The sequence below is a fragment of the Ornithorhynchus anatinus genome, chromosome 1 (genome assembly GCF_004115215.2).
Source record: "Ornithorhynchus anatinus isolate Pmale09 chromosome 1, mOrnAna1.pri.v4, whole genome shotgun sequence".
NCBI lineage: Eukaryota > Metazoa > Chordata > Mammalia > Monotremata > Ornithorhynchidae > Ornithorhynchus > Ornithorhynchus anatinus.
The window spans coordinates 171,757,217-171,771,736 of NC_041728.1; the positions used below are offsets into that span (position 1 = coordinate 171,757,217).

Consider the following 14,520-nt stretch of genomic DNA (forward strand, 5'->3'; position numbering starts at 1 on the left):
GCAGAATTTAGCTAAATGCTAATTACTCTGATGATGCCTAGGTACACATACACCCTTTTCTCATATCCTCCCTAAACCTGGAGCTCCCTCTCTTTCCATATATGCCCGATCACCACTCTCCTTACCTTCAAAACATTATTAAGGTTACATCTCCTCCAAGAGGCCTTCCCCAGTTAAGCCCTTTTTTTCCAGCTTCCTCTCACTTCTGTATTTTCTATGCACTTGGATCTGTGATCTTTGGGCATTTGATATTTGCCCCCAACCTCAATGCCATAGCATTTATGTAAATATTTATCAATTATGTGTTATAAAATATTTCTTTATATTAATGTCTGTCTCCCCCTCTCAATTGTCAGCTCACTGTGAGCAGGGAACATACCAGGAACTCTGTTGTATTCTCTCAAGTGCTTAGTACAGTGCTCTGCTCAAAGTCAGCACTCAATAAATACCACTGATGTTGATGACGATGATGTTGCTGCTGACTGAGCTGTTTTTCAACTCACCAGCTCACGATAAGGTTTACTAGATGACAAGGTGTTTCTCAGCCCCTCACACACGTTCCTCTGTGTTGAGATTTCTGACACTTCTGTCACTTTATTAAAATCCTTATTTGCCTGGAATCTTTGACTTCATTCGACATGCTCACACACCCAAACTTCTGGCCCATGTAGAAGGCGTGGGGGTGGGCTCAGTGACCACTGTTTGAGCTGAGTACCGGATGTATCAATCAATCACTGAGCACTTACTGTGTGCAGAGCACTGTACTAAACTCTAGGGAGAGTAAAGTATAACAGAGCTGGTGGACACATTCCCTGAGCATAAAGAACTTACATTCTAGAGAGGCAGACAGACATTAACATCAATTAATAAATTATGGATGTGCACCTAAATGCCCCCCCCTTAGGGTCATGCTTGGAGAGTTCCCAGTACTCTACCAATCTTGGCTATGGGAGGGAGAGTCAAGCAGAGGCCTGTCCATTCCATTCCTAGTTTGGCCAGTGGCTAGCAAGTGGAAGGCAATCTGCTGCAAGTCAAAACTCACCCAAGCTGGGCAGTAGCGGCATGGGAGAGAGTCAAGGGCGGAGACTCGAGTTTACTGCACGGAAAGCGGCAGTGATAAACCACTTCCATATTGTTAACAAGAAAACTCTTTGGATACGCTACCAGAATGATTCCAGATGGAGAGCGGGGCGTTCTGGGAGAGATGTGTCAGTGGTGTCGCTATGGGTCGGAAACGACTCGACAGCATAAGACAGGACAAGACCTACATGCTGTGGGGCTGAGGGAGGAGGGAATAAAGGGAGCAAATCTGAGTGTGACGATGGTGCGGAAGGGAGTGGGAGAAGAGGAAATGAGGGCCTAGTTGAGGAAAGCTTTTTGGAGGAAATGTGCCTTCAATAAGGCTTTGAAGATGGGGAGAATGAGTGGGCAGTAGAGATAGTGGAGCCCCTAGGGGGAAAGACCTAGGTCACAGAGCCCTAGTCTCAGGCGACTAAAGCACTTTGGACCTGCCTGAGATTCTAACCAGGAAGATACCTCACCTCCCATTCCAGGCTATCATAGTAAAAGTGAGTGGAAACAATCTTTATACCAGAACAACCTCATGAAAGATGAAAACCTCCATCAATCAATCAATCAATCATATTTGAGTGCTTAGAGAGAGTACAATAAAATAGATTTGGTAGACATGTTTCCTGCCCTCAATGAGCTTAGAGTTTAGAGGAGGAGACAGACATTAGGTAAACAAACAAATTCCGGATTTGTACCTAAGTGCTGTGGGGCTGAGGGAGGAGTGAACAAAACGTGCAAGTCCAAGTACACCAGTTCAAGTACAAGTGGATTGCAGTCAGCCTCCTAGCAACAAAGCCCTGCTCAACTGGATGCAGCGACACTGGGTAGAACATGTGAAGAGAATGAATCAGAGCAGGCTGCCCCAACAGCTCAAACTGGGAAACAGAAACAAGGAGGGGCAAAGGAAATGTTTTAAGGATCTAGTAAAACAAAACCTCAGATGATGCCACCTTCCAGATGAGAACTGGGAGTCAGTTACAGAGGACAGACCTGCATAATAAAGATAATTGCGGTATTTGTTAAATGCTTACTATGTGGCAGGCACTGTACTAAGCACCGGTGTGGATGCAAGCAAATTAGGTTGGACACAGTCCTGTCCCATGTGGGGCTCACAATCTCAATCCCTATTTTACAGATGAGGCACAGAGAAGTGAAGTGATTTGCCCAAGGTCACACAGCAGACAAGTGGTGGAGCCAGGACACTGCCATCAAGAAGGGAGTGGCTCCCTTTGAGGAAAAGCTTTGCGTGGGAAGAGAGTCAAGATGGCAACAGAGAAAAGAGTTCTAAATGTGACAAACACTAATTATAACAACATAACAAGGTCTTTTTGTGTGTCCAATGAGGCTGGGACTGAGGAGCCCTCATTGTCCTTTTCAGCCACATCCGCACTCATGGGACAGCTTCACCATCAGAGGTGTCATCCTCAAAAAGGAAGGATAGCTATATATATCTGGACCCTGAACAATATAGCAAAGGACAATGAATGCCCCAGGACACCTCTAAAAGTGTCCCCAGTCCTAGAGCGGGGACCTGGATATTTCACTGAGAGACACCCACCCAACCCGTGGAGAGGGTAGTGCAAGATTCCAACAAATTCAGTGCAGTCCAAATAGAGTACCTGGAGCATTTAGGGCAGAAACAGATCCCTTTCTTGGCCCAAATTATGAGTTCAGAGAAGAAACCTCAGAGAGGCCTTCACCAACACCCCCCATCAAAACTTAAAATTGAGAAGCAGCGTGGCCTAGTGGATAGAGCACAAGCGTGGGAGTCAGAAGGACCTGGGTCATAATTCTAGCTCCGCTATATCTTTGCTGTGCGACCTTGGGCTAGTCACTTAGATTCTCTGAGCGTCAGTTACCTCATCTGTAAAATACAGATTAATCCAACAAGTGAATTTATTGAGTGCTTACTGTGTGCAGAGAACAGTACCAAACACTTGGAAGAGTATAGCACAACAATATTACAGACACATTCCCTGCCCACAGTGAGCCTATAGTCTAGAGAGTGGGATATTAATATAAATAAATTAATTAATTACTGATATATACATTAGTGCTGTGGGGATGGAGGGTGGTGATGAGTAAAGGGAGCAAGTCAGGGTGATGCAGAAGGGAGTGGGACAAGAGGAAATGAAGGCTTAGTCAGGGAAGGCCTCTTGGAGGAGATGTGTCTTTAATAAGTCTTTGAAGGTGGGGAGAGTAATTGTCTGACATGAAAAGGGAGGGTGTCCCAGGCCAGAGGCAGGAGGTGGGCAAGTGGTCAGCGGTGAGAAAGACGAGATCAAGGTACAATGAGTAGGTTGGCTTAGAGGAGTGAACTGTGCAGACAGGGTTATAGTAGGAGAGTAGTGAGGTGAGGTAGAAGAGGACAAGCTGATTGAAGTCTTTAAAGCCATTATTAAGGAGTTAAGACTGTGCATCCCTTATGGGACAGAAACTATGTCCAATTCGATTAGTTTGTATCTACTCCAGTGCTTAGTAGAGTGCCTGGCCCATAGTAAGAGGTTAACAAATACCATTAAAAAAAAACAACAAAAAAACGAAACTGAATCATGAGATCACCATCTGGAAACTGCTTCTGTCGAGCCTTTTACATAACCATGTAACCCCTCTCCCTCACCCCCAGACCTCCCCACACACACCCCAGCACCCTCTGGGAGAAGATAGGAAAGGACCGAAGTACCTCAGGGGAAGGGCAGGAGGGAGGTGGAGAGGGGAAGTGACAGAGGGGTGGGTGGTGAGAGGAGGCTGCATGTGGCATGAGGGATAATTAGAACCAAACTGTTATTGAAAATTCACACAGCACTTTATATGCAGAGTCGCTGTCAAAGTGGGATCTGCAGTGTTTATAAGTCCTGCTGCTTCAACAGAAGGAACTAGTTAGTTAACAAACCTTGCACCCAGATTTGTCCTTGCTGATGGTACTGGCACCGAATGTAAACAAGGAAGTAAACAAAGGAGAGATGCATTGCTTTGCGATGAAGAGGTCACGCAGGGTCTCCTGGGGGTGAGGCAAATGGAAAAGACCCAAGTCATAAAGCAGTAAGGAAAAACATTCTCTAAGAGAGTCTGGTTTAAAACAACAAAAAATCAATTATAAAAAAATAGAAGCCTTTTTGGGTGGAAAACTTTCAAACTAACCAGCTATTTTTGTATCATCTATTTAAAACACCCCTCCCCAACCCCCATCTTGTGGCTGAATCTTTATTCATGCTGCTTACTCTTTTTATCACACCACACTTACTGGGGTCTTAATCTTTGAAACAATGTCCTGGGAATCTTACATTCTGGCCTGGAGAACAATTGCACAGATATAAACGGTCTATGTTCAGGAAACACAAATGCAATTATTACTTATCATAACTAAGCTACAAGGGTTAGTCTTCTGTCTTGGAAAGATATCAGTGCTGTATGTTCACATCACAGAAGAAAGTCATGCCAGGTGACCTTAATAGGATTTATGATAAAAGTTTAATAATTCTCTAAATTGATTCCATAAATCTGGCCTTTCCTCCACTCCCGGTTACTTAACTGAGTAAACTACCTTTTGATCTCTGCAGAAAGAAGCAATATGATTCAAGCTTCTTTCTCTAAAACCATTACAGGAAAACCACCTAGGTCTCCAGTTCAGTTGTCCAGAACTGACTGCCAAAAGTCAGCCACTCAGTTATTCTTGGGAATTCACAATAGCTGAGCTTCAGTCTCCTTCCCCGAATCTCTACCCACAGTGACTAAATGCACCACTGTGAATTTCACCTCTTCCCCCAGTGAAATGCAGTGCAGTGGCCAAATCAATCAATCAGTCAATCAGTGGTATTTTTTGAGCACGTACTTTGTGCCAAGCATTGTGCTAAGCACTTGGGAGAGTTCAGTGGAGTAAGTAGACATGATCCGTGAGCTCGAAGAGCTAACGATCTCTATGGGAAGACAGACGTTAAACAAAATTATAGGTAGGGGAAGCAATTGAGCTCCTTGCAGGCAGGGAATGACTCTCTTATATTGTACTTTTCCAATTATTTACAACAGTGCTCTGCACACAGTAAGCACTCAATAAATATGATTGATTGAAAGTTCTGAAGTACCAAAATAAGGTAAAAGGGATTAGGAGGAGAAACTAGCAATTGGGATAATCTATAGACAGGAAAAAAAGTGCCTGAATGATTGACATTTTAACCTGTGACTTCCATCTGCGTGGTGCTTTGCTGATTTTTGTTAATCTCATCACAGCCCAATTGGCAGATCGATCTTACTATTATTATTCAGTCATTCAGTCATATTTATTGAGTGTTCACTGTGTGCAGAGCACTGTACTAAGTATTTGTGAGAGTACAATACAACAGTAGACACATGCTTTGTCCACAGCAAGCTTACATTGTTCATTTTTTCCAGATGAGGAAGACAATAACAATAATATTTGTTGAGCATCAACTGTGTGACAAACACTGTATTACTCACTGGGTTCGAAACAGGATATACTGTTTGAACTCAGTCTCTGTCCCACATGGGGCTCACAGTCTAAGCATGTAGGAGAACAGGTATTGATGCCTGATTTTACAGAGGAGGAAACTGAGAGAAGTTGTGGCTTGCTTAAGGTTAAACAGCAGGCAAGTGACAGAGCCAGGATTAAGAGCCAGGTCCTCCAGCTCCCAGCTCAAAGCTCTTTTCACGAGGCCACACTGCAAGAGATGCAGCATTTAATTGTTTTTATTTTCTGGCCATTACCAGGATCAGTTAATATTTATTAATCACCCACAGGTGAACCTCCAAAGGGGTGGATGTTCAGGTCATTGAGGTTTCATAATCCTTGCTCCAAAGGAAGGACCCTTTCATTGAGATAAACCATATAAAATTTAAGCCAAAAATTGATCAGTAGTGTTTATTGAACATTTACCCTGTGCAGAGCACAGAGCAGAATACTGGATTAAGCACTCTTTTCTACATTCAGGACATGTCACCCTGCTCCTGAAAAAACTCCAGTGGTTGTCCATCCAACTCCGTATCAAACAAAAACTCCTCACCATTGGCTTTAAAGCGCTCCACCTCCTTGCCCCCTCCTACCTCACCACGCTACTCTCCTTCTACAGCCCAACCCACATGCTTCGATCCTCTAGTACTAACCTTCTCACTGTGCCTCGATCTCATGTTTGTCGGCCCCGACCCCTAGCCCACATCCTGCCTCTGGCCTGGAATGCCCTCCCCCTCAAATCTGACAATTACTCTTCCCCCTTTCAAAGCCATATTTAAGGCACATCTCCTCTCAGAGGGCTTCTCAGCCTAAGCCCACACTTTCCTCATATCCCACTCTCTTCTGCATTGTCCTGACTTGCTCCTTTTGCTCTTCCCCATCCCAGACCCACAGAACTTCTGTACATATCTGTAATTGATTTATTTATATTGATATCCATCTCTGCCCCCTAGGTTGTAAATTTGTTGTGGGCAGGGAATGTGTCTGTTTAGTACAGTGCTCTGCACACATTAAGTGCTTAATAAATATGATTGAATGAATGAATTAACTTGGGATATCCCTAAAGGATTAGTACAAACAAATGAAGATAGATGAGGCCTCATTCTTGTCTTGTCTTATGCTGTCAAATTGTTTCTGACCCCATGGACACATCTGTCTCTGAATGCCTGGCTCTCCATCTGCAATCATTCTGATAATGTATCTGTAGGGTTTTCTTGGTAAAAAAATATGGGAGTGATCTACCATTGCCACCTTCCAAGCAGTAAACCTGAGTCTCTACCCTCGACTCTCTTCCATGCCCCTGCTGTCCAGAATGGGGGAGTTTTGACTTGTAACAGATTGCTTTCCACTCTCTAGCCATTTCCCAAGATAGGAATGGAATGGGTAGGCCTCTTTAGCTGAGATTGGTAGAGGACTGGAAACCCTGAGAGAGAGGCCTCATTATATATATATATATATATATATATATATATATATATATATATATATACATAATGCAGATGTGAGCTTGGAAGAGACTTGGAGAAGTCACAGTCCATTCTCTACCATCACATAGGCTTATCATGTTTTCATTAAAAGTCTCCAGGGAAGGCTCCCCAAAATCCCTTGGTAATGCACCTCAGTAATCTCCACATGCATTACAGTCAGAAAATCCCTTCTAAGTTCTAAACTACAGTACTCCAGCTGCAATTTAAACCTGTTGCTTCTTGTCACTCCACAGCCATATGGGAGAGGAGTACATTAGCCCAAATGAATTTTTAGCAAATTAGGACATCAATTGGAGCCTTCTGTGAATGAGCCCCACTTTATATTGGTATTTAAAAAAGGGTTTCCAAAGGGGTTCAATCAATCATTAGAATTTATTGAACTCTTACTGTGTACTGAACACTGTGCCAAGACCTTGGGAGAGTACAGTTCAATAGATCAGGTAGACATGACCCTTGGCCTCAAGGAACTTCCAGTCTAGTGGAGGAGACAGGGTATAAGGAGATATTCATAAGCACTGAGGGGCTGAGAGTGGGGTGAGTAGCAAAGCAATTAAGGGGTACAGACCCAAGTGTATATAGATGATCAATCAATCAATCAGTTGTATTATCAATCAATCAATCAGTTGTATTTATTGAGGGCTTACTGTGTGCAGAGCCCTGTACTAAATGCTCAGGAGAATGCAATATAATAATATAACAGATACATTCCCTCTCCACAACAAGTTTACTATCTAGAGGGGGAGACAGAGATTAAAAGAAATAAATAAATTATGGATATGTACATAGGTGCTGCGGGGCTGGGAGGGGGATAGATGAAGGGTTGGATGGATAAAGGGAGTTAGGGTGATGCAGAAGAGAGTGCAAGAAAAGGAAAAGGAGGCTTAGTCAGGAAAGACCTCTTGGAGGAGACATGCTTTTAATAAGACTTTGAAGCTGGGGGAGAGCAATTATCTGCTGGATATGAAGAGGGAAGGTGTTCCAGACCAGAGACAGGATGTGGGCGAGAGGTCGGTGGTGAAATAGATGAGAGTGAGGTACAGTGAGTAGGTTGGCATTATAGGAACCAAGTGGGCAGGCTGGGTTGTAGTAGGAGAGTAGTGAGGAGAGTAGGATGGGGCAAGATGATAGAGTGCTTGGAATTCATATAATCAGAGGTTGATGCAGAAGGGAGGGCAAATAGGGTAGGGAGATAAGAGATTAGTCAGGGAAGGCTTCTTAGAGGAGATGTGATTTTTGAAGGGCTTTGAAGATGGGGAGAGTGGTGGTTTGTTGGAAGTGGAGGAGTTTCAGTCAGGAAGGAGCAGGGCACCATCAGTGAGAGACATGAGGTAGAGGCACAGACAGGAAGGCTGGTGTTACAGGACTTTAGTGTGGACTTGGTTGTAGTGGGATTGAGTGAAACAAGGTAGGTGGGGAAGAGCTGGTTGAGGACTTTATAGCCAGTGGAAAGGAGTATCTATTTGATGTGGAGATGTTTGGGCAGCCTTTGGAGGTCTTTGAGGAGTGGGGAGACATGCACAGATGGCTGGCAACGATTCCATTTATGTGACTTGCCCACATCTCTTTCCCCTTGTTCTCAGCACCACTACAGATGTCGGTGGAAGTGATCGTTCCAGATCGTTCCACAAATGCCAGAAAGAGAAGACACTCATGAAATGGGGCAGGAGGAAGTGACAGAATAGATATTCCTCCAGTATTGAGCTGAAACATGCCATCCCATGTATAGGCTGCATCAGCCTCCCCCTTTCAGTAGGCAGGAGGATGGATTAGGAAGGTGAGAAATTGTTCCATGGTGGAAGAAGTGAAAGTACTGAGGGCAGAAATTCTTTCAATAGAGGAAATACAGTGGTAAAAGAATGTCATAGAGGAAATCACCCCACAAATGCCACAGAGTCATCAACTGTACAGTGAGCATCGTGGTTGGCTGGGTTTTGTAGAAACTGCAATAAAAATGAAAATGCTTCATTTTTACAAGACATTTGGTAATAGGACGAGTCCCTATTCACCTCAACTCCCAGACCATCACATCCTAGAGCCAGAAGCTAGAATTGATGTTTATTTTGAGATTCTGCTATGACCCAACCTCTTTGTTCCCTGGGGCTTATAAAAAATGGATGGAGCACTGAACTGCCTTGCAGAGAGGTTCTTAGGACAAACAAATAAAAAAGAAGAGAAATGACAAAATGGAATGTGAATGCTCAGTGACAGGAACATTTGCAAAACGGCATGGTATAGTTGATAGACCACGGGCCTGGGAACCAGAAGGTCATGGGTTCTATTCTTGGCTCTGCCACTCATCTGCTTTGTGACCTTGGACAAGTCACTTTACTTCCCTGTGCCTCAGTTACCTCATCTTTAAAATGAGGAATAATAATAATAATAATGCTATTTATTAAGTGCTTACTATGTGCGAGGGAGTGTACTAAGCCCTGTATAATAATAATTATGGTATTTGTTAAGTGCTTACTTTGTGCCAGGCACTGTACTAATCTCTGGGACATATACAGAGAAAGAGTGTGGCTCAGTGGAAAGAGCCTGAGCTTGGGAGTCAGAGGTCGTGGGTTTGAATCCTGGCTCTGCCACTTGTCAGCTGTGTGACTGTGGGCAAGTCACTTAACTTCTCTGCCTCAGTTACCTCGTCTGTAAAATGGGGATTAAGACTGTGAGCCTCACGTGGGACCACCTGATTACCCTGTATGTACCCCAGTGCTTAGAACAGTGCTCTGCACATAGTAGGCACTTAACAAATACCAACGTTATTATTATTATTATTATACAAGCAAATCGGGTTGGACATAGTCCCTGTCCCACATGAGACTCACAGTTTCAATCCACATTTTCCAGATGAGGTAACTGAGGCACAAGGATGTGAAGCGACTTACCCTAGGTCACACAGCAGACAAGTGGCAGAGCCAAGAATAGAACCCATGACCTTCTGGTTTTCAGGCCCATGCTCTATCCACTATACCATGTTGCTTCTTGTGAGCTCCATGTGGGACAGGGACAGTGTCCAACCTGATTAACTTGTATCTGCCTAGAACTTACAACAGTGCTTGGAACATAAATAATAAATAATAATCATGGTATTACGTTAAGTGCTTACTATGTGCCAGGCACTGTTCTAAGTGCTAGGGTAGATCCAAGGTAATTGGGTTGGCAGCAGTCCCACACAGCACTCACAGTCTTAGTCCCCATTGAACAGATGAAGGAACTGAGGCACAGAGGAAGTTAAGTAACTTGCCCAAGTTCACATGGTAGGCAAGTGGCAGATACCGGAATTAGAACCCATGACCTTCTGACGCCATAGTAAGCAGTTAACAAGTACCTAATTATTATTATGTATTTAGCCTACTTAGACTGTGAGAACATGTAGGAGGGGGACTCTGTCTGATTTGGTTTTCTTGTCTCCGTCCCAGAGCTTAGAAGAGTGCTTGACACATAGTAAGCACTTACCAAATACAATACTGCTACTACTAATAACTGTGTAAACCACATCTCGCTCAGGGTCTGCCCTCTGGAGTTGTGAAGAAGACAGGTGGATGAATAGGCAAAGCTGGATGACTTGGGAGTTTCCCTGGTCCTTGAGAAGTAGTGTCCCCTTGTGGAAGGAGCCCAGGCAGAACTCTGGAGATCTGAGTTCTAACCTCAGAACTCATTAGCTCCCACAGTTTCAACCACTTTCTCCAAGTGAATGATTCCCAAATCTACCTCTCCGGCTTCAACCTCTCTCCTTCTCTACAGATTTGCATTTCCTTCTACCTATGGGACATCTCCACTTGGAGATGCCACAAAGACCTCAAACTTAACATGTTCAAAACAGATCACCTCATCTTCCCACCCGAACTCTCTTCCCCACAACTTTCCCATTACTATAGACAGCACCACCATCCCTCCAGTCTCACAGTCCCATAATCCTGGGGTTATTCTTGACTCAGCTCCCTCATTCAAGGAGCTTACCTGATATTCACACCTCATTCGCAGCCCCTCAGTAGTTATGCACATATTCTCATATTCATTCCCCTAACCATAATTTATTTAAATGTCTGTCTCCTCTTCTAGATTGTGAGCTCCTTGTTGGCAGGAAATGCTATCCATCTATTCAACCTTGTTCTCTCCCAAGTGACTTGTACAGTGTTCAGCAAATGGTCGGCGCTTAATAAATACAATTGATTGATTAATTGTTACTTGGCCTGCTGTGGGACCTTGGGGAAACAACTTTGTTTGTGTCTCAGTTTCCTCATCTGCAAAATAAGGATTAAATTCCTTGTTCTCCCTTTCCCTTAGACAGGGACTGTGTCCAATCTGATTATATTTTGCCTACTGCAGTGCTTGGCATGAGGTAAAACCTTAAGAAATGAGACAATTATTATTATTAAATATTTTTCCAACTGGCTCTGAATATGAGCCACAGTGCTCTGAAGAGTCCTCTCAATATTTAAGTGGACACGCAATGTTAGGAGAATTCAATCCATATGTTTGTGATTCCTTTACACTTAACTCATCGAAATGTTGCTTTTTAAGAGCTCTTTGATGTCCAACAAGCCTCTGAATCTTTTTATGAGACTTTCAGATGCCTTTTCCTTAGAAACGGAAGTCATGCTTTTCCAAGTCTAAATGAATTCAGACATGGGATCGTTCTCACATTCAAAATTCAAAGTCCATGAGGTTCACTGATGCTCAGGCCCTGGAAAAAATCGATTCCAAACCCAGAAAGTGTCCATCTAATTAGGCACACTACCGCATTCGCTGAGGCCTGGTGATGAGACGGGCACTTTCGGCGACTCCCTGGGTCTGCTCCTACCAAATTACACATTCTAAGGCCAACCACAAGATGGAATGGTCAAGAGATAAAAGCCAGCCCTCCTTTCTATCAATTACCCTCCTTTGATGGGAGAAGAGACAGAGGGCCAGTGTCCAGGGGAGAGATAATGCAATGGCCTGTGATCCAAATGGTAGGGTTAGTGTTAGCCCCCATTTCCGGGTTAGTGTTAGCCCCCATTTCCTGAAACAAGCTAATGGTCATCACTGGTCCCTCAGGGGATGTCTGAAACTTAAGAAAGTGTTAGCGAAATGGAAGCCAACCTTCATCACAGCAAACAAAACTACCCAACTGTTTTCTTTTTAAATTTGAAATGTCATGTTTGCGACTGGTATGAATTCAGTCCATCAATTGTATTTATTAATTAATTCATTCATTTGTATTTATTGAGTACCTAACATGTGCAAAGCACTGTACTAAATGCTTGGAAGAGTACAATATAAAAATTAATAGACACGTTCCATGCCCATAGCTTTTTGAGGGCATACTCTGTGAAGGACACTGTACTAAGTGCTTGGGAAAGTCCAGTACAACAGAGTTGATAGTTACATTTCCTGTCCAGGACATGCTTACAGTCTTCATTAGAAATGGCCCATGTTTCCCCATTAACAGGTAAGCCCTTCTGAGGCAGGGAATATAACTTTTTCATTCATCTCTGAATCCTTTCTCCATGCAAGCCATAAGGTTTCACTCTCCCAGTACATGTAAACTAATGACAATAAAGTAGGGAAATAGCGAAGGAAAAAAAGTAGCTGTCTTGCGGCTGGGAAGATTTAGGTTAGACATTAAGACTGCTCTTACTTCTGAACCCTGGAATGCGATTTCTGAGGTTTTAAAGACTGCTGTCAACTTTCTAGAATGGTTTGTTTTGGAAGCAGGGCAGGACAAGATGGATTTCCTTAAGATCCCGGGGAGCAGTGTTGCCTAGTGGAAAGAATACGGGTCTGGGAGTCAGACGACCTAGATTCTAATCCTGGCCATGCCACTTGTCTGCTGTGTGACCTGGGGCAAGTCACTTGACTTATCCGTGCTTCAGTTACCTCATCTGAAAAATGGGGATTAAGATGGGAGCCCATGTGAGACATGGACTGGGTCCAATCTGATTATCTTATATCAAGCCCAGTGCTTATTACAGTGCCTGGCACAGAGTATGAGCTTAACAGACACCATTGGGAAGAAAAAAAGATCTCTTCCATTTGTAGGATTCAGAGCCTTTAAGACTGGACCCACATCAAGTCAGCAAAAAGTGAGGAACCCATGGGAATGCAAGTAAGTCTGGGCTTATTCTTTCATTCATTCATTTATTTAGTGGTATTTATTGAGAGCTTACTGTGTGCAGAGCATTATACTATGTACTTGGGAGAGTACAATATAAAAATAATAATAATAATAATGATTGTATTTGTTAAGTGGTTACTATGTGCCAAGTACTGTTCTAAGTGCTGGGGTAGGTACAAGGTAATCAGATTGTCCCATATGAGCCTCATTTGAGTCTTAATCCCCATTTTACAGATGAGGTAACTGAGGCACAGAGAAGTTAAGTGACTTGCCCAAAGTCGCACAGCTGCTAAGTCGTGGAGCTGGATTAGAATCCTCGACCTCTGACTCCCAAGCCGTGCTCTCTCCACTAAACCATGCTGCTCCTCTAAATGAACAGATACATTCCCCGCCCACAACACACAAAGTCTAGAGGGGGAGACAGACATTAATTTAAGTAAATAAATTACAGATATGTACATAAGTGCTGTGAGACTGGGAGTGGGGATGAAAAAGGGAGCAAGTCAGGTGAGAGAAGGGGGTGGGAGAAGAGGAATTGAAGGTTTAGTCAGGGAAGGACCCTTGGAGGAGATGTGCTTTCAGTAAGGCTCTGAAGGAGTGGAGAGTAATTGTCTGTTGGCTATCTTGCCACACAATCACAATGGGATTGCTTAGCTTATTGTATGGTCAATCAGGGCTTCTCACAGAATACTTCTGTGCTTAGTGCTGACTGAATAACTGGGTACTTAACAAAGGGAATTGATAATCATTAATGATGGTGTTTATTAAACACACACTGCAAAAAAGCACTGAGCTCTGCTCTGGGGTGGACCTACGATAATGAGATCAGACACAGCCCCTCTGCCTTTCAGTGCTCACACTCACAATCACAGAAATAGGGAGAGTGGGTATTTTATACCCATTTTACAGTTGAGGAAACTGAGACATGGAGTAGTTGAGCATCTTGCCCAAGGTCACACAGTACCTCAGTGATTGAGTGGGGCTAGACCCTTGAATCCTAATCCTGAGCTCTTTTCATTAGGTCCTGCTTCCTTACCAGGTCTAAAAGGCGATCAGACTTAAGACCTGAGGTGAAATGACTAAACAGGGAGGCAGCTTCAAATCCAGTCGCCAAGTGGGTAACCCTTTCCAGAGTTTGAATGTGGAGGTCTCAGTCAATAAATGCAAACAATCCCTATAAACAGGCCTCTGACTCGGCTTAAACAAGGCCTGAGACGGCAACTCTACCCTAGCACCGAACATAAGGAAAAATATTGCCTCATATATCTCTCTGAAGTTACTGGCTCATAAAATGAAAAGACAATTCCTTGGCAGAAAGTAGATGAGGTCCCAGATGGCTCAGATCTTTTTCCTCATTGACTGTACAATTAAAATCTTCTTCCATAATAAGAACACTAGGA

At 43.5% G+C, this 14,520-nt stretch overlaps 1 non-coding gene across 1 annotated transcript; it reads left to right on the forward strand.

The window, feature by feature from the left end:
- The first annotated feature begins 894 nt into the window (after positions 1-894).
- LOC114817719 lies at positions 895-1,032 on the forward strand. Its single transcript, XR_003765581.1, has one exon. It is a non-coding gene; the product is annotated as a small nucleolar RNA SNORA7 (small nucleolar RNA).
- The last annotated feature ends 13,488 nt before the right edge of the window (positions 1,033-14,520 follow it).